The sequence below is a fragment of the Myiozetetes cayanensis genome, unplaced genomic scaffold (genome assembly GCF_022539395.1).
Source record: "Myiozetetes cayanensis isolate MyiCay16 unplaced genomic scaffold, myiCay2020 scf12, whole genome shotgun sequence".
Taxonomy (NCBI): Eukaryota; Metazoa; Chordata; class Aves; order Passeriformes; family Tyrannidae; genus Myiozetetes; species Myiozetetes cayanensis.
The window spans coordinates 15621210-15645753 of record NW_026086826.1 but is presented as its reverse complement, the minus strand read 5'-3'; the positions used below and the strand labels follow the sequence as shown (position 1 = coordinate 15645753).

At 42.6% G+C, this 24544-nt stretch overlaps 1 protein-coding gene across 2 annotated transcripts in view; it reads right to left on the bottom strand.

The window, feature by feature from the left end:
• The window catches only part of LRRC8D (leucine rich repeat containing 8 VRAC subunit D), a 52121-nt gene extending 28749 nt beyond the window's left edge, over nt 1–23372 (bottom strand). Inside the window, exons 1-3 of one of the 2 annotated variants that reach the window (XM_050306345.1) lie at nt 23222–23344; nt 21214–21359; nt 11796–11935 (exon numbers count right to left, since the gene is read on the bottom strand). The gene's annotated coding sequence lies outside the window, so the exon portion shown is untranslated. Of the gene's footprint in view, nt 1–11795; nt 11936–21213; nt 21360–23221 lie in introns of both variants that reach the window. The other variant, XM_050306346.1, reaches the window with a different exon arrangement.
• Nucleotides 23373–24544: the final 1172 nt, after the last annotated feature.

Genomic DNA, 24544 nt, shown 5'->3' with positions numbered 1-24544 from the left:
CCCTTCAAGAGCAAACTGCTTTCCTATCCTCCTCTCTCTGCAACCCAACAGGTGAACACCCACTCACTCCTGCACATGACGTTTACCAAAGGAGGTTTTACTGGAGTAAAACATGCACTCAAGGAGGTCTAGTTTTATAAATAAAATTGCATATCCTTCCCTCCAGCCAAAATCTCATCATCCCCATATCTTCCATTTGCAGTCCTTTTAACACAAATCAAATTTAAAAAAGGCCTTCTCCTTCCATATTTTGGGCCCAGGCAAATGGTGGGTTTATTAAAAAGGTCAAACAATCTCTTTACAAAACTAACTGGAGTGTAACTCCAATGCTACTCTTGTAAAGCCTAAAAACCCTATACATAGCAACTCTTGCGCCACACAATAAATTCATAATGCAGTGCAACTAAATCTTCTGACTACAGTAAAGTTCACAGTTAAAGGAGATCAAAGTGTATCACCATCCGCAAGGTGGAAAATTTAGACAAATCTTCACAGACTCAATCAAGCCTTGAAGAGTGCAAGGCTCAGCAGCTGCAGCACCCTACATATCTTACAAAATGCAATGTCAAACACCAACACCAGAAGGTTGTAGCTACATCTCAGTGCCAAATATCTGGCAGCCTTCTCCATTCTACAGAAGCCTGATCAGAAGCTATAGCCGAGCCATAGTTCAGGATTTAATGATTAAGGAGGGCATGACCACTGCATTGAAAATGTGAAGTGTTTTAGGTTTAAATTATGAATGATAGTGACAGCTCAAGTTAAAATTATTACACATTTTTATTCACCTTTCAGGCTTATAAATAAATAAAAAAGAAAGTAAAGTTGGAGAGTGGCTTTTTGTACACTGTCAGCAAACAAATGCCTTGAAGCATGTTCACCATACACTAAACATTTGAGATTCAGTACCAAAAATGCCCAGGACTGCACATAGCTGCTTTTAATTAACAAAAAAGACAAACCCACTTTATTATCTCTTCTAGGATCAGAATGGCAAGATCTACCTCATCTCAAAGATCTGCCCTGGTCAGGAGCACTCAGCCTGTATCAATTTACATCCTAAAGGATTTTAAAAGGTTGCTGCATCTTCTGTGCCTTTCCTGAATTGGTTTTGATTGACCCTGCATCTCTGACCTACTGCAGTTGAAACACCCCTCAAATAGAGAACATCTAAGCTAATTTAACTGGATTCAAGGGGCCCAGTTGCAGTCATCCCTTCAGGGTCACACTGCAGTCTGCAGCATTCTTCACTTTTACCACTGTCCCAGCATAAAGGCAGAAAAGCACCCCAGACCTAGGGCTTCCTGATGGACACCCAGCTCAAATGCAAACATGTAGAAATACAAGTCCTTGACTGGCAAACGCCTATTGAAGAAAAGTAAACAAACCTTTATGCAAGAGCACAGGAACACTGAAAATCAGGAATACCATTATCCACAAAGCACCTAGTACACCAGTGCACCTCAAAAAGGTTATGAAGCAAGTATAACCCTAAGACATCAAAATAATGGGAACATTTGGCTTCTTCAAAGTGCTGTAACCTCACCAAAACACTCGAACCTAATTTGACATTTATATCTCTATAAACAATCTGTAAGAGAAAGCAAAGAAAAAACAACATTTGCAGTTCAGGGAAAGACATCAAAACAAACATGTCCATAGTACTCAAATGTTAAACTACATGTGGGAATCTGATGATCTTTTGAATGGCTGAAAGCTAGGACAGAGAGGAAAGGGCATCTTGTTTTTAAATTAATTATTAATCAATCTTTTCAGCCATCAAATCCCTGCAATGACTCATCCACTTGCTTTACCAAAGTCTAAATTGTTATGGGAAGACTGAAATTCCACTGGAACATTACCCTCCTGAGTGCAATACTTAACCCTGCATATGAGAAAGGATTTTTGTAGATTCATTGCTCTCTCCCACAAAAAGATCAAGTTTTCATTAAACCTGGAAAGAAAAATCACATACATAAAAAAAAAAAAAAAAAAAGGAAAAAAGGAGAGAAAAGGCAAAATAATATGCAGAATTTTACATAGAGAGGAACATGAGAAGTTAAAGCCCCTCTCAGTTATTCATTACAAAGTCAGCATTCTCCCAGTGACAGTATATGCTGTAAGCAATAAGAGAATTCACATCATCAGAAATGCTCAATAATCATGCCATTAACAACACAATTCTTTTACGCTCATTCAGACAGTTCCTACTGTCTGCAAAGGAATTTAGGTTTACAGAATCATGGCTTGATAGGAGTTTCTTTTAAGCTTACAAAATTATGAACTTGCTTCTACACCCCACATCCACCTCTTTTCAAAGTTTAAAAGCTCTACTAAATAAACTGAGCTGCAAGACTGAGCTCAGTTGGTGATACCTATGTACAGAGCTTGCTCTTTTCCTGTGCTAAAATTATATCAGAACATTGCAACACATTTGCATATCTCCCACACACGTAGCTTTTTGCCAGCAGTAACAAGACGACATCAAGGCTTAGAAAACGTACCAGACAGAGATAGAAGGAGAGGGTGGAGTTTCCTGCAGGAACACCCAGGCTGAAGTCCAGCAGCTCACAGGGAAGGTGCTGCCTTCCTATCAGGCTCCCACTTACCAATGTCAAATGTGAAACTCCACCCAGGAAACTGAAAAGCTTCCTACTGTTTCTCTCCTCTACACAGCCTCCTGGCTACTATCAGAAAAACTGGTATCACTCCACCCTTTCTCCATAAGAATGGTTCACATCTTTCCCCTTCACATGTTCAGCCTTCGAGCTACCACGGAACAGGAGGAGGAGGAAAAGAAGGCTCTGCTGGGTCATCTCCCCTAGTCTCCCTTGTGTGGTTTGTCTGGAAATATTTCTAGTGGCAGTCCACAGTGCTGCTGTTGATCTTAATCATGCAGAAGTAACGTGAAATTCACATGACTACTGTCAGTTTTCCAGCCACACAAGTTTTGCAAAAACATCAATTAAAACAATCTGATCTTTCAGCTTTTACCTAGCAAAGCTATTAAAAAAAAAATAAAAATCACAGAGGTAAGCTGACCTTTTGGAAACACTGGTGCACTGTTACTTTCAGAAAAACTTTTCACTAAAAAATAAAAATGCTGACAGCCTTGAAGATTTCTGGCACCTTACTTCCTCATAAGATACCAGTATTTAAAAAAAAAAAAAAATAAAAATTTCATTGAGCCAAGTTAAAGGAAGTAATAGAAAGTTACTATCGATCACAGGAATATAACTGACCTGCCATGAATAAACTGTTACTAAGGTGGGAGAAATAATTTTAGAGGTTTTAGAAGTCAATAATGGACTCCAGTGCTATTCTTAAGGTGTGCTCCATGTTAAAAATTGTAACTTGAATGCTCAAATTGGAAGACCAGAGACATGGTCTTCCCTTTGATTCTTTCCAGTGGCCCATTTTTACCAGTCCCACCCTGCCATGACACCCTAATAGCAAAGCTCAATTAAAATACAAATAGAACAAGACAATCTGAAATACAGGAAAGTCTTAAATATTGTGGAGGAAAATTTGAAAATGAGCCCATACAAGTGAGACAGTGTAACAATAACTAACAGAGTAAATACAATACCCCCAAAATCATTAATACATGTTCATTAACGAACATGTTGGCTGCAGGGAAAGTGCCTTTGTAACATAATTTGATGAAGACCCACCTGGAAATAAATCAAACAACTAAAAATTATTTTTGTTAGTATCAAATTAGGCCTAGTATATCCAACATATGGGGATAAGGTACTACTCTAAGAAGCAGGCTTTTAGACACCAGCATTCTTAAGATCTAAATTACCACAGACTATGGAATGGAAAAATGCAGAACCACATGAAAGGAAGGCAAACCCTGCTTACAAAACAGCAGTGAGTCAGCTCCTGAGGACTGGCCTATGACTGCTTTGAAAACAAGACGCACACTCCTTATGTGCCCTCTGGTTGTATAGAATGAAAACGAGCCCTTCCCCTAAATATGCTGTTAATATGGTGGATGACATTGCAGAAAAGGTGTCGAGAAACATCAGTAACACCATTTAACCCACTCCAACTTCAGAAAACTTTTTCAACCAGTGCTGATCCACACAGTCTTTTAACCCTACAAACACCTATTCATGTTTGGTGCATTTAATAAGCAAGAAACTCTCATATCCCTGGCCTCAGATCAATCAGCAACAGTTTATCTTGGGGACACCTTCAATTCTATAAAATCCTTGAGATATTTTCTTAGAGAAACCTTTTCTAAAATGCCATGACCCTTTAGCCTGTCTAGTTCCATCATCTGTAATCAGATTATCTAGAAAGCCGAGAATAAAATTCAAGGCTTTGTGACGAGCTGTGAAACTATTAATATTAATAAGCCATTTATAATCACATGGAACAATAAGGACCATGACTACTCCAAGCATTTATTTGGAGAACACAACTATATTTGCTTTCACTCAAAAATCAAAGATAAATTGTGGGCTTTCACAACCCGTTTCTCTCTTAGCAAGTGTCCTTGGCTACAAGCGGCTCTCTCCTTGACCACATTATAGCTCACTTTGTTGTTATTGTTTAGGGACTATCTGGGGGCTTTCTGGTTGTCTGCCCTTTTTTGCTGTTTACAGATGTTATTGGTGACTGGGGTTTCATGGTATATTGATTATTTCCGAGGGAAAAAAAATATATACACTCAACGAATTAATGCAGCACACGTGCACAGCAAAAAAGAAAGCCCAGTAACTCGGCTCTGTCAACATTACTTTGTTGTCAAGTATTAAGGTGCTGACCACTGAATATCCTACCAGCATATTCTGAATGGAAGCACCCTGTCCAACCCCTCTGAAAGAACAGAAACCTTGAAACCAGCTCATTTCAGGGAAAGGATTAAAGGTTGTTTTTTCAGGTGTCCTTCTTGCACACTGAATCCCTCTGCCAGACACTGCAGTTTATCACTGCTAAACACTTACACTGCAGAAGTACCTAGAGGCCTCAAGTAGGTCAGGGCCTCAGCATGCAAAGTACAGAACTGATGCATAATACTTGACAGCCCTTGCCTCATCATATTTTTCTATTTCAAGCGTTTATCTTCCCACAGCTATTTGAACAGCCCACAGAAGCAAAAGAAACTCAATGATGCTGCAAAAAAAAAACCAAAAAATCCCACACCCAAGTTCCACCACCAATGTATGTAAGTGCTATCCAACAGAAAGTGAAAATAGAAGTAGCTCTGCCCCTCATTAGAGTACTACATGTAAGGATCCAGCTAAATGTCAAAACAAAGCAGGTCTGGGGCTTTTTAGGTTGGCATAGCTCCAACTGTTCTAACAAAGAAGGGAATATTGAAATAAAATTTGGTAAATATTTATGGATGAGAGCTCCAATTCTCCTTTTCCTATCCCCTACACCCTAGACATACCTTTTTCGTGGAAAAAAGAATTTTCCAGTTGTTGCCTTCAGATTGAACCCTGAGTGAGACAGAATAGGGGTGCAAAACCAAATGCAAAGAAAATTTACATAAGCTGCAGGGAGTGGAACTACAGCAGGGTTTGCATACCTTGAATTAGCTCTATTAAAGACGAAAAAATATGCAATAAATGTGAAATAAAGCTTAACAAGATAATGGAGTTCTTGGCAACCTGATTATTTTAACAAGTTAACAGCCAGTTATCACAGATTGTTTCAGTCTAAACACACATACCAAGACAGCACAATCCAGAGAAGTAGGCCAATATACTCCTGTAAGATTAGTTGTGCTTTATGCTCCATGTTCTCCCTTCTCATACCTCCCTGCTTCATCACCACCCACCTCTGTCTTCCCAAATATTCAGCCAGATCCTGCAGAGCTTACCTGCAGCTTCCCATCCCATTCCCTCAGCTGAAAAGGAAAAACTGGCATTGCTGTGGACTCGACTGCAAGTCACCACCAATCAGCTGCTGCCCAGGGACTAGGGAGCACAGACACTTGGCAAAAAGCAGCCATTACTCATCAACCAAAAGGTGGTGTCTTGACAGGGGATTGCCTAGTTCTATCACAGCCCACTATCTTGCATCTAAAGAAAACCCCATTTAACACGCTTATTTCCACAGCCCTCCCCATCTCATCCACGCCACAGGAATGCCTGCTGCTCCCAACCTTCGGCAGCACTACTGGCATCCCAGCCCAGCATCACGGGAGGCAGCAAGTCACCACAACAACCAACCTGCCAAAAAGGCAAAGCATGTGGGGCTGCCACATCTGCTTGCAAACTGGACAGCTGGACCCCAGAGTGCAGCTCTGGTGCCAACAGCAATCTGGTGGGGGGTCTCTGGGGGGGAATGGTGGGGTGGAAGTTGAGCTATGCCTCTAAAGCCCCAAATCATGATGCTTCCTCCATAGGAAAGAGTGAAATAAAAAAAACCCAAACCTGGGCAGTGCTCTCCTTAACTACCACAGAACTTCAAAACAGCACATGGTGGGGTAGGAGAGAAGGGGCTGCAAGGGGGTTTTCCTTTTTTACAAAATTTCTTCTTAGGGAATTTTATTAACCCCCCACCCGGTGTTTCAAACATCAGTAACATTAACAATCACTAAAGTCCTTACATAATTACTTGAACTGCACATAAAAATTGTTTTGCAGTCTGCCTGAAAAAACGTTTTACTTCAAAAGGTAGCAGAATCGGTTTATAAGCAGAAAAAAAAAATCACTTTTTTTTCCCCCAGCTCCTGCAGAACATAAGAGTTAATGGAATGGGAAAGAGACTTATGCCTTATTGATTAAAACAATTCTAATTATGCACAGAAGACCTTCCCATGTTTCCAACAATACACTGACCAAAAGCTACGTCATGAAATATAAAGTCAGATAAGCAAAGAGTTTGGAGTTCATTGCTCAGCAACAAATGCCAGAATTTTATATATCCAATCACTGGAGGCAGTGGAATGTTATAACTGCAAGCATATTCTAGGACTTGAAATAATAAATAAAACTAGATAAATGTATTATTTATTTAAATTTAATTTTTTTCTAAAAGAGGCCCATAAAAAGCTGTGGACAGAGTAACACAATATTACAGCTAAACCACAGCAGCTCTAAAATAACTGAGCAACAAAGAACTGTTTGTTCATTTTTCTTCCCTTGCAAATCTCTCTCCCCCCATCGCTACTGTCTGAGGTGCCAGGCAATAATGTCACCAGTATCTTACAGTGGGTCCTTTTTACCACCAAGTGCAAATACAGCATTACTAGGCAACTTGTTAGGTGTTGGAAAGGCCAACTTTTCCACAGCCCAACCTTTTCTGTGGTTTCTCAGTTGTTGGAAGTGTTTCATCTCTCTCTGAAAACAAATCAGGTACAGACAAGGACAGACAGACCTTACTCTTTGATGCTGAACCTCACTATGCTGATTTAGGGCTCCAGTGTTCCTAGTCAGCCTCCATGAGAGAACTCTGTGATGGTGCTCCCTTATCCAAGAGAACATCACCTACTGAAGGCAATGGATGAAGTCTGAGGGAGCAACGTGTTGAGAATCTCTTCCCATCTATCCAAAAGACACCTCCTGAGATTCCAGTCAATAACGGAGAGCAGGCAGATATTTCAAAACAACATCATATTGTGTCAAAACGTATGGCTAAGATTACTGCAGCCTACTGAACTTGATACACATCCAGCAGGAAACAGGTCTATAGACAGGCACTACTCCAAAGAAGGTTTAAAGAGAGCACTGCTGCATTTTGACCCTGCTCAGATTTTTCTCTGCCATAGCAAGTTCGCCGACAAACCCCCGTGAGCGCCGTCGCCTCCTTCCTGCCCCGTGCTGGTGTCACCGCCCGCGGCCAGGCGGGGTTCGGGCTCGCAGAAGGACAGGCTGGCTGGAAGCAGCTCAGCTCACTGACACGTGGCTGCGGGGGCTGTCTTTTGCTATCAGTAATAGACAACTCTCCTGTCTAGGCAAAGAAATATGAGAGCAAAAACAGTGAAAAGGACATCAAAGTAGGGCTATTTTCCAGTTTCTGTAACTATGGATAACATTGAAAATTCTGCTGGGAGGACAGGAAGAAAGAAAAGATAACCTGACATGAAAATTGTAACACTGGCGTGAGAGACACAAAAGTTCTTTTCATTGCAAAGAAGCAGTCAAAATGACATCTAAATCTACACCTAAGGAAAACATTCCTTATGCCTTGAGGTGGCCTTGGCAATACACTGTTGTAAGCAAAAAGCAGTTTACATTTTGGAGGAAATTCAAATCAATTTAATTTATTTGCCACCTTTTAAACTTCTAGTTACTGCTTGTAGTTTTGAAGACGCACACAAGGGAAAGAGCCCTTGCCCTCCAATTCCCTCACCATACCTGCTCCTGGAAGTGGGGCAACAGGGACAGCACTCGGTGCTTCCTCTGCTGGTCACAGTCCCTGCAGATTCTTCTGGCTCCCTTGTGGCACACAGCAGGCATTGTATTGGTTGGGGAGCTGGATGGAGCCCGGGAGGGGCAGCCCTGCCCTCCCCCCCTCAGCCCCTGTGAGCGCTGTGCCAACCACAGCTGACAGCAGCATCAGAACAATCAATACATGAGCAGGCAGAGCTGCAGGGAGCCCCTAAACGTGGCAGGAGCATGCCTCACTATTGGGTTAGAAGTTATCTCTGGGTAAACACCCAGGAAAGTCTACCATTTGAACACATGTGGAACCTTCACACCCCAGCCCAGGAGCTGGGGGACACTGTGACACACACAGCCCTTCAGGATATCCACCTTTTGTCTGCCCTCTGGTAGCCGTTGTCAAAAGTTGATTTTCATAAGCAAGCTACACCAGGTCTCACCCTGTGCCACAAGCTCACACAGCTTAAACACACAAAAAACAAAGGCCCATCAGCACAAGCTATACCTGGCACTCACTCCATGAACAGATCAGAGCAAGCTGACAGGTGACCTCCTAATATCGAGTTTGGTAACAATATAGTTTTGTAATTAACTCATGGAGAGCTGATGCATAGCAATTAAATCCATCAGATTTGCCTACCTCTTACACTGTACAGAGGAATTACATGCCAGAATGCCATTAAGGCAGGACATAAGAAATGAAAGAAAGTAACTAAGCAAATCCACCCTTCCTTGGGTCCCTTCATTCCTGTTTCCAGAAGAAGGGTTGGCACTGCTGCTTACTGTGTGCATATAGTTAACAAATAGCTTATACAGACAAGTTGTTCTTAAAACAAATCAAAAGCACATCAAGTGAAATGTGATCTAAAATAAGCCAGCAATGTTTTAGGATATCACTATTTCCCCTGGCACTTCAGGATGCTGCAGCTGCAGAAATTCCTCTAAAAAAATTCAAAAGAGCTTAAAGCTTATGCTCCCACAAAAAGAGGTTTCCAGACACAAATATACACACACATTCCATCACAGTAACCAGACCAGAACACTAGCACAGGAAAGCCCCCAGCCACACTTCAACATTTTGCTCATTTAACTGTATCAGCGAATATTTTTTTTTTGCTTCTCAACTATGCCAGCAAAAGCTTACTGCAGAAGCCCTTCTTGTGGCTGCAAAATTTTTCTGCCTGCACAAGGTTCTTTCACAGGAACTGGTCTAAGCAGCACCAGCAAAAAAATTCCTCTTGTACCCATAGAGGCACCTCTAGAGGAAGTGGTGAGACCAGGTAACAAAAGTATGCAGGTGGGAAGTGTGAAAGCAAAGGAGAGCATTGCATCAGTCGAGCTTACATCTACAGAAGGAGGGAGGAAGCAGTAACTGCCATCATACCACATTAGCGCCAGCAGAAACTAAACTGCAAAGTCACAACACTTCTACAAGAAGTAACGGCAAGAAAACATTGCAGGTCAGACTGACCAACTTTACTTTGATAGAGGTGACATTTTCTTTTCTATTTGGATTTTTGTCTCATGTTTTGTGTAATGTTTAATCTTGAGAAACAAACATTGCCTGAAAACGTAAGTGTAAGCCATTCCATTTGTCAAGTAGATACTAATCCTATTCCCCTCAAGAGATAAAGTGTCAGTTGTGTTAACTGTTTCACTACTGATAAGATACTTAGCACCATTTCTTTGCTAAAACCTACCTCAATTCCAAACCATCTGTAAAAGCCCCTTATAAGCAAAACCAGCCATGTATTCTCCATCCAGTAAACAACTTTTCCACTCCTCCTAATGAGCACCCTTATAACACAGACTCATCCTGACTACATGAAAAGTACTCAAGACTAAGAATAGAGAAGTGGGGGTTAGAAAACAACAACAAAATTTAAGACAGATTCAGTACACTTCTAAAGATTTGCTTGTCTGTGTTTCCACTCAAATATAAATCTTTTCTGTGCTCCCTCCCTTTGTTTTTTTAAACCCCAGATCTGCTGCAGGTTATCCAGCCTGCCACATCACATCAACACAGAAACCAGTAAGGCCTGGCTGCAGAATTTAGGTCAGCTTGTCTGTGGAGTACATAAGGTCTTGCACACAGCCATGAATTTCCTAGTAATGCTTCAATAATCCCTCTTCATCCTGCTATGCAACTATTTCACTAGTAGCTGCTAGCCTTCCTCTAACTCCCCAACAAAGACTCTCCACAGGAGGGATGTTTGCAGGCAAATGAGCCACTATCTCTTCCTTGGGAAGCAGGAAGTTGGTTGTTGAATCAAATAAATGTTGGTTCTTATTTCCCAAGACAAAAAAAAAAAAAAAAAAGTGAAGTATTCCCAATGCCTGCTAGAAAGAGACTCCCTTTTCTTAACCACACAAAGAAAGATATAGCCAGACAGAGACAGAAATTACCTCTAGAACATTAGGAATCATTTTCTTAACAGTTTATTTAAACAAATCCTCACTGCTTCCACTTGGGTGAATAAATTATAAAAATAACAAAAACGTGACTAATAAATTCAGACAGTCTAAGCAACTGATGCTGGTATTTCTAGAGAGAAAGCAACACTTGAGGTAAAAAAACACTGCCTCTTCAAAGAATTCTTCCCTCTAAAAGTGAACTTCCTGTCACTGCCAACCCAAGCCCACATAAGCAGTAGCCTGGTTCTTAAGGGATCTCTAAGGGTACATAAAAATACGCAAAATATCTTCAGAACATGGTCCTCAGAGCAGAAGTTCCACATAAACTGGAAGATAAAGTTACGTAAGAAAAAAACCCAAAACCAAATCAAATACAATAAATCAAAACCTTTAACTTCTCTGTCTTCGTACAAGATGAGCCCAACTAAATCTTCTTAAGTATGACAATCTGAAAGACGGGAAGGCAAGAATAAATTTTCCAGGGACCAGTTTCCAGGGACAGTTATGGAAATCTCAACAAATGTTAGCAAGCTGACAGTCAGTTTTGCCTTAAAACCCATCAGCCAATACCTCTCTGTGCTCCATGGTATCCACATAACACTGTGCTCCTCAAAAGCTGGCACTTAAGTCTCCCTACTAGAAGAAAAAATAAAGCTGAGGAAAAAAACTCTTCCCCTTCAATTGCTCCTCAACATTCAAACATTTTTTAAGAGCATTCCTAGTCCATGCTTTCCAACTCACGTGAAGACTGAAAACAGGTAGTTGCAAATACATACTGAGCTGTACTGGACATTAGATGTGTAAATCAAATATCCCAGAAAAGATCTGTTTATGTTTATCTCAGATCTGTTACAGAACTCAGACATATAATATGCACCCATGCTAGGCCCACAGATGATGTGGCTGCCCTTACTGGGCCACTATTGCATCACACATGTTAGCAAGACCTTTTAAGGAACTATTTTTATAACTAATGATCATCCATAACTTCAACTTGGCATCAGACCACTTTTCCCATTACTGGCTCAGTACCTGATCAGGCTGTGCTTCTCCACCTTCCTCCTCTGGCTTCAGCTGGGCTGAGTGCTGGCTCCTGAAGGCTCCAGTGACAGGAATACCAAGCCAGGCTCTGATGGTCACTTTCTCATTTTGACAAGCACCACAGACTCTTCCTGTATGAAAACAAACTGCTGTGAGTAAAACTGGCCAAATAAAGTGTTCATGGTAGCAGGGTGTCAAAGGAATGCCACTCTGCAACATAGAAACAGAATGTTAGTCATCCTTTTGCTGACAGCACTTCATCTCTGGGGAAGACTTAACACATCCCTACTTTAATAATTTCAGAACTGCTCTAAATGAGTTGTCCTGTTCTTGAAGAGCGTAGATCCCAACCCAGCAATTTGTCATTTCCCACATATTTTCTTAAACATATTGCCTTCTCCTAACTTAACCAAGAACACTGCTATTTCTGCTTCATCACTTCCCTACACCACCACAAAAGCCAGACCCACACTCAACGATGTGGTAGCTGCACCCTGTGTGTGCTACACACAACCACTCTGATCACACCTGAACTGCTGCACTACAGCAGCACACCAGCCAAGCAGACCATCTTGAGTCAATGGAAAAACCTCAGGAAAACACCTCTATCCTCAGGATGAACAAAAGAGAAAAGGAATGGAATTCTGCCCCTCCCTCTTCAGCCCAAAATTTCCACCAGCCAAGATCCAGCATGGTTGCCTCCACCTCCAGACACCCAGAGGCTCCAGAGCTCTGCAGAGCCCACAGATGGAAAGCAACAACTCAGCAAAATGAACAGCCAGACTCCAGCAGGTAATTCATGAATATTTATTTTAGTTTGTCGCTTATTAAGTATGCCTTGTTATAAATCAAGTATTTTACAGTAATTGCCTCCAATCAACAAACACAGGGAAAGCTGCTACATAAACCGAATCTGCTCCATATCCAAAATGAGTCCCCTAGCCACAGGCAGGATGTACATGACTCTTGGTGCACAGCTGGCCGCCTTGCTGCCCTTCACGTGTCTCTCCTGCCCTGGCTGCACCCCAAGGCCTTCCCAGCACCACCGATCACAGCATGCTGTGCCAAGGTGCAAACACTAGCACAGCAGGTGCTCACTGCAAGGACAGCAAGCCCAGGCACACAGTACAGGTACAGGGGCAGCTCCCAGTGTGGAGGATGCTCCACAGCCAAGGCTCAAAGGCAGGCACAACCAGCTGCATCCCCTGCTTCAGCCACCAGCCCCCAGCCCAGCAGCGGCTGCAGCAGAGCGTGGGTCTGTGCCCAGCACCAAGTGCAGTGCACTCACCCACCTGAGCTGCTCCCCAACCACCGCAGCAAATAATGAAAACCAACTCCCTCCACACACATCTCCCTCTTCAATTTTTTCTGAAGCTTTTTCAGGGCTGGTACCCACTGGCACTCAGAAGCGCACAGGAATAAACCCCGTGTCAGGCTTTCCATTGAGAGCATTTTAAAGGTCAGCAGGAACCTGCTGTTCCAGGTTTCTTCTTAGCAGTGGAGACCCAGGATGGGGAAGACATTGTCAAATCCTCAAAATATGTCTCTTATAGAATTTTCTTCTTCAAAGGGGTCAGGGTAGTCAAATGGTCTCAGGAGAAGTAAATCCCTTTATGCAGCATTCATCACCAGAACTGGAGGTTTTTTTAAATACTTGGAGGAAAAAAGCTGTGACTAGATAATTTCCAGTCTATTGCAAGTCAGCTTCAGAACAGACCTCTGGATGGTACGTGAGGTCTAACAGAAAATGCTCTTATAGCCACGGGGCCAAACAAAAAAGTTTCTGTAACTTTTTTTTTCACAAGGTCAGAGATCTACCTAGCAAAGGCCTAAACAAAGCTCACCACACCTGCCCGTTCCTCCTCAGCAGCCACCCCAAAGGCAACAAACAATTTCTGAAAAGAAGTCAAAGGCATTCCCACTTCCAAAGTAGAAGGGCAATGTTTTTTCACAATGTACCAGCATTAAGGAAAGATGTCAGGAGAGGCTAAACAGCACAACACGAACTGTTTCACTTATTTAATTAGCTGAGGTGGTATGGACACTTGCTAAGGCATGGACAAACAGGAGAGTTTGTCTTCAAGAGGAGCCACAATCTGAAAGACTGCTGAGGTCCATCACCACCACCCTCCCCTTCCCAGAATAGGCTGAGCACATGGGTTGGATCACACCTGGTGGAGATGAAGGGAAAGAAATGACAAAACATTTATAAAATTTTGGTCTAAAACAAACAAAAGAAAACACAAACCAAACAAAAAAACAGCCTGAAGCAGAAATTCTTACATAAATCATGGCCAAGACCAGTGAGGGAGTCTTCCCCGCAGTTCTTGCCATGAAAATTCTCATGGATTTTGTTCTCAATCCCATTTGACATATTCTCTCAATGCTACTTCTTTCACCTCCCTCTCCCATTTTTGAAGTGACAACCTCAATTTATTAAAACAAAGCAAAATCTTTCTTACAGGAACATCTGCTCTGATACAAGAACACACACACAGTGATCTAGTCAATATGTGGAAGAGTGGGTATGAAGGAGATAAAAGAGAAGTGATACATGTGCTCCTTATTGAAACCTAGTCCCCTCTGGCTCTCATTCCCTTCAATACTTTCTTTCAGGGTCCTACAGCATAGGAAAGACTCACACCCCATTTACACTGGGGTGTTGGCATCAACCAGTGCCAATTTTATCTGAATCACAGCCAGGCACTTGGCACTTCAGGCATAACACGTGCAACCTCCAAATGCCACGTCCTATATACTGTAGCCTACATGTAGCTGCCTTCATTTGCACAGTCACTTGATCAAACATCTTTTCCACTAAGGAAAACAATACTTCTGATGCATTGAACAGGGATTGCATTTAACAGAGAAACAATCATTGCTAACAGAATGGAAAAAACAGACCACGCACTTAGAGCAAATTATTATGAATTCTGTAAAGAAAGGAGAAGGGAAATCACAGTATTTTGGAGAAGTAGAGATTTGAAGGAATAAAAAAAAAACCACCTCAGCTAATTAAATAAGTGAAGTAGTTCCAGTCATTAGAGGTTTAATTTCAGCACACCTGAGTAATTATCAATTCTACAGGTTTCTCCAAATACCTAGACAACAGCAGTCATTTGACAATCACTTCAGTTAAAATACCATCTTCCTCCCTTGCTGCTGCATAAGAAAAACAACAAACCACCATACAGGAAAAGTGTCATGCCATTAACAGAGAAGAAAAACCCCATCACAGAAAACTACTGTAGAAGTATTGTCAAAAGCAGCATGTAAACTTACCAGATAAACATCAAATTTTGTTGCCATCTCTGAGTGAAGTTTTGCAATCAGCTGAAGCCAATCTGTGGCCACCCTGCTACTTAACATTCCCACTCTCTCCCCTGGTGTGTGCCTGAGAGAGGCATCTTGCCCAAAGCTGAACTTCCCCTTTCAACAGTACTGCAAGCTCAATTTTGCTCCAGCTGGTCTTGAAACCACAGTCCCTCTGGAAGGCACCTTAGGCATTGCTCCTACTCCACGGGAGGGTACAGGATCTGCCGAGTTCATTGCCCGCTCCAGGGCCTCACTGCAGCTTTCACATGACACCCAACACCCCCTTTATTTCAGGAGCTCCCTGTAATTCTTTCCTTCTCTTTGCAGCCATCTCCTCTTCCCCTCTCCATGAGTCAGGTTGTGTGTAAACTTCTCCCTGCTTCCTCTTTTCTGCTGCAGAAGGCAGGAAAATAACCAAGACATCAACAAATCAAACCTTGCTGGTCAAGGAAGCAGAACTTCTACAGGTACCTTGGTGTTTGACCCAAAGGCAAAAAGAGAGGGAAATGCTGCTGGTAGCTCTGGTATTACGTTCTTTAGCAGATAGCAAACCAGGTCTAAGATCTTACAAGTTCAGGCAGCAGGCAGGTAAATAATCAGACAGTGAAGAGCTCTTAACATGGATGAGGTGACAGAAATCAGCAGCTATCAGAGTGTGGAAGGCCGTCATCTTCTCTTCATTCACGAAAGAGCAAAGAAGGAGCACTCTGCTCCTTGCACTGACCAGCTGCACACGGCTGTGCCCAGGCTGCTCTGGGCCACTGTGCACATGGACAGACCACAATTTTACAATACAAATCAGGCACCTGCAAAACCATAAGTCAAAACCAGGCTGGTACTAATTCAACCTGTAAGCTTTAGGTACCCATCACATTTGCTGTAATGATCACAGGGGTCTGCATTATTTTGCAACAGGCTTTCAAGCTGAGTGCAAACTGGGAGAACTTGGCCGTTCCACTGCGAGCAGGAAAGCGCCATTTCTAGGATGAGATGCCTCAGTCAAACAAACAGAGTTCATACCATTTCCACGTGCATGACAGTGTATAGATCCTCATGCTTTATGATTTTTATATTTACTCATACTTAACAATTTTATTATCTCCTTCTCTTTGCTACATTGTTATTTTCTTTTGTATTTTTACATGCCTCTTATGTTTTTATTTTCAGTCTTTACTATCTTTGTTCTCCTGTAACTCTGGCCCCAGTGGTTTCTTTCTTTAAAAATCTGTTTGGGTTAAACTGACTAATGCCAATAAAGACACTCTTAAATTCATCTTTAAATGTAGGTACATCCTAAATCAACTTACATGAAAAATAAACATAGTGTAAACACAAATTTTATACACTGGAAATATAATCTTGTCCAAACCAGCACATTTTTCATTCTCCTGATTTATTATTTATACAGTTTTGTCTCTCTCTCAGTCCACTCCTTTTTCCAAGAGCCACTTTTCCTCTATTATTCTTCTGTTAGACACTTTCCTACCTACTTTCCACTGGGACACCAGCAGTGATTAAACTCACATTTTCTGCAGCACCAACAAGCATTAATGTATCTGCATTCCTCTACCTCCTTGTTTGCAGAGCCTACAGATTTGTTGTCAGAAGGATAGGAAAGGAGACAAGCAGAACTATCAAGCCTGTCTTCCCTTGCCAACGAGGTAAAACTGTGAAGAAATTTAGTATGGGTTATAAAATAACAAACATTACTTTAAAAACTTTGCACTTTACTCAAGTGCAAAGTTTCATTTCCCTTTTGTTAGTTTCTCTTCCAACCTAGGTACGTTAGGTTTTATTTCTTAATTTAATTAGTCAGAAAGCATGTACATAAAAGTTTCTGCATGGCAGCCACTGAGAGGAACCCTGTAAGTAAACTTCCCAGTTTGTATTTTTAACCACCAGTCAGATTAACCGTGAAGTCTGGTTCCTCCGAGCATCTTTGATGAAGGCAATTGCTAATGCATGTGGAAAGTGTGTAACCATAGTGGTGCTTGGAAACAAAGCAAGAAAGTGCACTACCTCTAACACTTCTCACACAAATTTCAATGCAAAGACTGTCAGACCAAAGTAATTCCTACCCTGCCTTTCCATAATCTGTACACAAACTACCATTTACAAATATTCAATGGACTTCTTTTTAATTATTCACTGACATTTGCATTGGTTTAGTGGACAAATTTACACTGAACAATCCAAATGACATCAGCTTAACAATGTGTTCCTCTGTGCAGGACTGCAAAGGCAACAAAATGTCTATTACATAACACTTCTGTATAAAATATTAATATTAGCAGAGGAAGCTTTTGAACTGAAAGGTTATTTTAAATGATTAACAAATCACTGATGTATAAGCTTGATTATTGAATTAGTGTATTTGAGACAGACAACAAACCATATATTTTATTGACAAAATATGACAAAAATCAACTTTTTACATGCACACATGAAAATATATCCATCCCTAGCACACACAGCTTCAGCAAGCCTGCACTAGGGTAATTGCAGGCATCAGTGTTTTTATAAAACTTGTCACACCAGCTGAAAGGGTATAAGTTTTCTTTCCTTCTTATCCTGCAACAGTTGAAAAAGAGACAGATATTCAGACTCATTCATATACACATACGCACTTGTCTTCTTCCAGCTATAATCCCAGGCTGGAAAAATCACAACAGCAAGAGTAACGTGCTTCAAACAAAGTCCACACAAAAAACCCCATTGTTTTTAGCAATCGTGTTGGTATCTGCAGTATTGGCCAGACCTGAATCAGGAATATCTTTTATAGAGAAACATATCTCAGTGCTGACTTGTAAAGAATGAAGTTCAAGGGAAGAAAAAGAGACAGCTCTACATCTTGGCTGAGACTTTGTAGCCATCAGGTTACATGGGCACAGGTAGGAGCCTGTCTTGCTGCTTTATCACAAGGGCTATAAAGAGCCTTCGTGTTTGGCTCTTTCCCTTCTCTGTGTATCTTTGCATAATGAATCCAGGGATGGAGTTCATCTAGAGTATCACTGGTCTCCAGTAGATGGTCTCACTGTATTTATAAGTTCCATGTGAGTGTCACAGGTAAGATATCTAATACAGCAACAGACATCTGTATTTAGTCAGCCTCATCCATGGTCTAACCATACCGGGGAAATCATCAGGAGATGTGACTTAGAAAAATCCTGAGCAAGCGATGGAGAGATTCCCAAACTCCAGTTTGGGAATTGTGCAATTTTTATTTTTTTTTTTTTTTTCAAATTTATATGCACAGCTAAGAGTTTGAGAAGATATTTGACTGGAAAAGGCAACGACAGCATTTCATGATCTGTTATGCCCACCCCTTGGGTCTGAGAAATCTTCTATTGCAACTTCCTGGTCTTCAAAGGAGACCTTCATAAGACAGAACACCTGAGATGACTAACTTTTGACAAAAAGACTATATACAGAGAGGGTGCTTTTTTTTTGAACACTAACAAGGAGCAAGGCAGATCACAAGAACCAGATCATTTCTTCTTCTATTGATCACTCAATACAAAATGGAAGACCATGATGAATAAAGGCAAATACTATCCTCACCCACTACTGACAGTCACATGCTTTCAGACAGGTTATTATTTTTCCTGCTTCTTAATTAGTTACCTTCAACTAAAAAAGGTTCTCTGAAAAGAAAAAATCTGAGCAACAACTATCTTTCCTCTGCCTCTAAGAGTGGCTGTATTTTACACCATGATTGTTTCTCGAGTCTTGAATATCACAATCTCAGAACAAATCCCTTCTGGGGAAAGAGCTAAAGGGGAAAAAAGGAAAATTAGTTTTGAGGCTACACAAACAATGTGGTTTTGAAGGTGTTTCTTTTAAAATAGTTCCAACAAATGAGTCCTTGGACAGCCATACTCTCTTCCCATGCTTACTGCTTTCTTCCAAGTGTTGGGCAAAAGTGGCATTTTGCTGGCTTAATTCCAAGAAAACAAGCTTTCTCCTTCCAAAGATATCTCCCTGAACACTACGGCAGCTACTACATGAATGTCTTTTAGCTTCTCTTCTATCCATTTCCTGAAGGGGGACAGGAACCTGATCTTGCAAGACTGGAAGAATACAACTGAAAGGAACACAGAAATAAGTGAAAAGAGTTTCATTTCTTTTAATTAAATAAATTTGTGGTGAGAGAAAGATTGAAGCAGTGTCAGTTCCAATTAACGATGTGGAAGTTAGTACTAGTGGTGGTAACAGTAAGTGCCAACTTGACTTGTGACGCACTTTTCTTTTTAACATGCCAAACCCAAGATGATTCTCAAGAAGTTAAACACTAGAAATACTGGCTTTGTTATGTCCTAAATTTGTTTGGAATCTCTGAGGGAAAAAATTGTTTGGCAAGCAATCATTAGTACCTATTCTTTATTATACAGTTAAAAGAAAATTGCATTCAATTCGCCCAGACCAAAAGATCTTGAGCCAAACCCATCCCCAATGCAAGCAAGTCAAACTTTCAAAAGTATAGCTCAAAGGATGTTCTCAAGGTGAGAGGTACAGAATAGCTTTGAAACACTAACTACAATCTCTTTTACAAAATAAAATGCTAGTAGCTGCTAGAAAACTGTATTTCACAAACAACCTTCATATCTCAGCCCTGCGTAGGCCCACAGCACCTCAGTATCATAGCCAAGAATGAACACCTTCGAGATCAACCCCTGTATTGTGACCCTAGAGAGCCTTATGCATCTGTGTGTACCCATGAAACTGTACATATGTGGAAAATGATTAATGCACTTAAGTCTTTGCATGGTGAAGTCCACAGACTTTTCACTGCTTGTTATATAAAAAAAAAAGTTTAAAATGTCAGTTATGCAAAAGCACAGACAAGTCTTTATCTAAATGTAAAGTTTCTGCGGAAAAATATTTCCATGTTTCTTAAATCATCAGTAGTTTTTTATTTTTATGTTGGCTAGGATATAATCTTCCCACCACCAAGAGACATAAATTAATAAATAAAACAGAAATGAAAAAAAAAGAAAACAAAAGGAGAACTGTGCAGCCTCATTTCAATGCTACCAAGAAATGGAGAAATTTAAACAGCAGAAACTGAAATGTTTTGTTCTTTCCACCTAACGTTACTGTGTTATTATATGTAACATTTGAGTAAAACATAAATACTGCTAATTGTGTTTTATGAATATTTAGGGATCTATAGCAATTTTTATGAATTAACTGAAAGATAAAAACTGGTTTTTTCAAAGGAAATGAAAAACCTTCAGAGTTTGTTATATTGTAAAATACTAACTCTGGAACTCCTTTTTTTTTTGCACTCAGTTGAGAAACTTGTTTACTGAGTTCTATCATGTTCCTCCATTTGTGACTCAAGCTATTTCTCAGCAAAACAGCCGTCAACAGCTACACACTGATAAAGTGCTTTAAGCCTCAGAACACTAATTCATCCTCGGTAATCACAGTATCCATGTACCTGCACCAAAACCCTTCTCCAGCTCTTAGAGGTGCAAAGGGAGACCCTGAGTTGATGTGTTGAGTCAGCACTCTGCCCATAAGGCATCCCAAGCCAACTTACAAGTACACCACAAAAGCAGGACCTGACACAGCAGCTGGTGCCGAAAGAGAACACATCAGGGGAAAGAAACTCAGCCAGTGGTACAGGGCTTGATTCAAAAGCCACTTACTCCCACTGGCTTTAGAAGACTTTGAATGGGACCTCAATGCACAGAAGGAATGGAAAGACCTAGAGAATTTAAAAGAACCAACTTCAGTGTAGGAAATTTCAATAGAGTCACTTTTGATAAAACTGCACCAAGCCACAACATGCACAGTTGCAAGTGCTTCCTCCCTATCCAAGCATGCAGCCAAGAAAGCTGTCCACACACAGGAGGCACGGTTGTCATACCACCACAGCACCACTTATGTATTGCTACACAAGAGAAGGAGCCTTGTCTGAGGCAACAGGCACAGAGCTACGAAGAAACTGGATCACAAGAACGATATTTCATGTGTACAGCTATGCGTCAGGGCAATGTACACTAGTTAATCTTTCCACGGCAAGCACCCAAGTGCTTTCGCTCTCTTTGCATTGTTATTATACAGGTTGGGTCCTATTAATAATTACTTTCTTGTGACGGCAGCATGCAGACTCTCTCCACTGCTGTTACTGTTGATTTAGAATTCCTTCTCCAGGTCTGAACACACTGGACAGATTACTGTCCCCTCAAGGATGTCAGGACTGGTACAGGTATCTATTGTGCATACCTGGATCTTACAAAATAAATGACAGCTTAATGCTGCTCCCCTCCTCACGTTGTCTCATGTAGTCGTTGTAAACTTTGAATCTTTGTATCAAAGTTATCACAACTGCAAATAACAGCATCTATTTATTATTCCCTGATATTATGTGCAAGACACAGCAAACATAACAGACAAGTGTTTTTCACACTAAGCAAGATACAGGTTTACTACAGTAAGTACAAATATACTAAAAATGCAATGCTTGCCTAGAGACACAGGAGAAAACTGTGTAAAGAAAATATAGCCATGGTAGCATATTCCTGCATCAGGACCTCATAAATCAGTTTCAACTAACAATAAAAGGCTTATAGGGCATTTGTAAGGCACAAAGAATGAATAGGATCCTGGCCTCTGAGTACGACTTGGTGAATTAAGATGACAATCAAGAGACAATAACACAACACTAACCTTCTATAATACCAATATTTACCCTAAGTTTGAAGAAAGGGGGTTTCCTTTGCCTGTAGGAAGAGGAAGGGGAACCCCCCCCCATAAAAACAACAAACAAAACAAAAAAAAGAAATAAAAAAAGGAAGAAAATAAACCATCTGGGATGAGAGTGCTTTTTTGATAGCTCAGAGCTGCGGGTTTAAAATCTCAGCATTGTTTCTGCGAATTTCTCACATCCTAAAGCCCTCTCTCATGAACAAGGGGGCACAGCCATTCCCCACCTTCAGTTTTAGAGGCAGAAAAGATGATCCCTTCCTATCATGGCTGACAGACATAATGCTGAAAAAACCCAACACGCTTCTCTAGTTTTTGAGCTTTTGTAAAGCTGTAACTGACTCACGAGTAGCAGGTACCCCGAAGTGCTCTCTACACCAGTAGATAAGTCAAGTAAACATCACTTTCAGCACCACCATTACAGGAAGTACTGCTAAGACTTATTCCACCAAACAACAGGCTGGTTACCACTACCGTCCTCCATTTTCAAGTCTGAGTAACCTACCTCATGGCTCTTACACACTGGGAGGGTCCAGAGGAGAAACTGCCACGGGCTGCTGGTGTACAGTACACGTAGAGCTTGCATCCCCCCCCGTGACCGCAGACCAGCTTCCCTAAAGGATGCTGGGCAAGTCACAAGCCTTCTGCGCCTGAATTCGTATTTGTTTAAGAGCAGTGGCAGCACTTGTAACGGGGACGGGGGAGAAATGGAGGCTGCAAGACAGGAGCTGCTGTACCAGGCTCAGGGATCCTAAAGGAGCAGGAGACGGTATTGCCACGTATTGGGGAGCAGAGGAAAGGGAGGAGACGCCCCTCGAAGAAACAGAGATGGCTATCTGATAAGGGCTGGTTTTGTCCTGAAGATGTGCTTTATTGACTGGCTTGGGCCGTTTAATCTGCGTGTGCTGCAACACCAAGCACAGCTGACCCCACACAAAAGCCGCACAGCTGGCGGCCCCCACCCGGGCCAGATCCCACCCCAGTGGCCTCGAAAGGGGCTCGCTGTTCCAGCCGCATTCCCCAGCAGCACGCTGTACTCCCAGACCCGCAGCCGGGCCGGCCCCGCTGTCGCCACTCGCCCCCCGCACACGCGGCACGTCCTGCGTGGATGCGCATCCCGCGGGAAGCGCCGCGACGAGCCGCAGCCGCCCCTCGGCGTCCCACCGGCAGCTGCGCCCCTGAGCCACACCGGCGCTGGCAGCAGCACCAGCGAACCAGCCCAGGCCGGTCTGCACGCAGAAAAGAAAAAAAAAAAAAAGAGAGGAAAAAAGGAGAAGAGAAGCGCGACGGAAAGCGGGGGGAGCGAGCGGTGCGGGTACCGATGCCGCCCCCTCCCCGCGGCCCCTCCGCCGCCTGCCCGCCTGCCCCCCGCGCCCGCCTCGCCTCACCTCAGGGACGGCTCCGCGGGCTGCGGACCCCGAGAGCGCCCGGCCGAGCCGAGCCGAGCCGTGAGCGCGGCGGGCGCGCAGACCTTCTCCGCGCGGTCACTGCCGCGGCGCTGCCATGCGGGCGGGCAGAGCAGGGGGCGGCGGGCAGGCTGGGCTCCGAGCGGCTCCGAGCGGCTCCTAGCAGCGCCCTGCAACGCGCACCCGCATGGCTCGGCGAGCGGACAGCACCGGCTGCCGGCGGCGGCGGGGCCGGCCGGGCGAGCGAGCGGCGGCCAATGGCTCCCGCGGCGCCGCGCATGTGAGGGGAGGGGAGGGCCGGGCTGGGCCGGCCCCGCCCGCCCCGCGCCCCCCGCGCAGCCGCCGCGCTCAGGTGGCCCGCGGGCCCGCAGGGACGGGCGGGGGTCGGGCCGGTCCCCGCGCGGGGACGCCGGGAGGTGTCCGCGGGGCGCAACGGGAGCGAAAACGCCCGGTGGCAAAGCCACGGGGTTGTTCTCGTTGTGCAGGTAAATGAAACCTAGTGCGTGAGGTAAATAAAACAGCGACAAGTTCAAATTGCGTGGTTTAATTACTAAAATGTTACCGCGGGGGAGAAAAGATTGCAGGGACGGATCCCTCCAAGGCGGCCCCAGAGGCTGAACACAGCGGGCTGAGGAAGAAGCCGAACTGACCCTGATCCCCACCAGGAAATCCATTAGAAACTTTTTCCCTCCTTTAACTGAAAAAACACCGATATCCTGAAGTACTTGTGAAACGCTGACCCGACAACTGACCAGACCTGCGTGTCTTTTTAACTAAAACTGGATGTAACCTATTATGTTCGAAACTACATTGTTTTTGATTAAGAATGGAATTAAAAAACAAACAAACAAACAAACACGAGCTCATCTTTTCCAAATTATATTTCCTCACCATGATTTCTAGGAACTGGAGGAGATGGGAACTGATCTTTTAGTGCTTATTCCAAATAGCTTTATGGCCCTTTAAAGATTGAGAATCTCCCCTTTATATTTTTAGATGCATTTTTAATCAGACCTTCTGGTCTAAATGACATTAAGATGTATCTAAGGCTACAAATAAAAGCACTTCTTAGCAGCAATTCACTTCTGAGACCAAAGAAAATCAGGCCAGCTTGTCCTGCTCTCAGCTGTTCAGCACTATTTTCATACCAGAGTTTTCATCTGGTGGAGAATTTTAGCAGAGCTCAAATTTAGTCTAATGAGCTGTCAATTATTTTAAGCTTTGATTTTTAATATCTTCATTTGGCCTTTTAGTTATTTTCTTCCCTGAGATTATCATCACTTATGTTATTTTTGGTCAGCATTT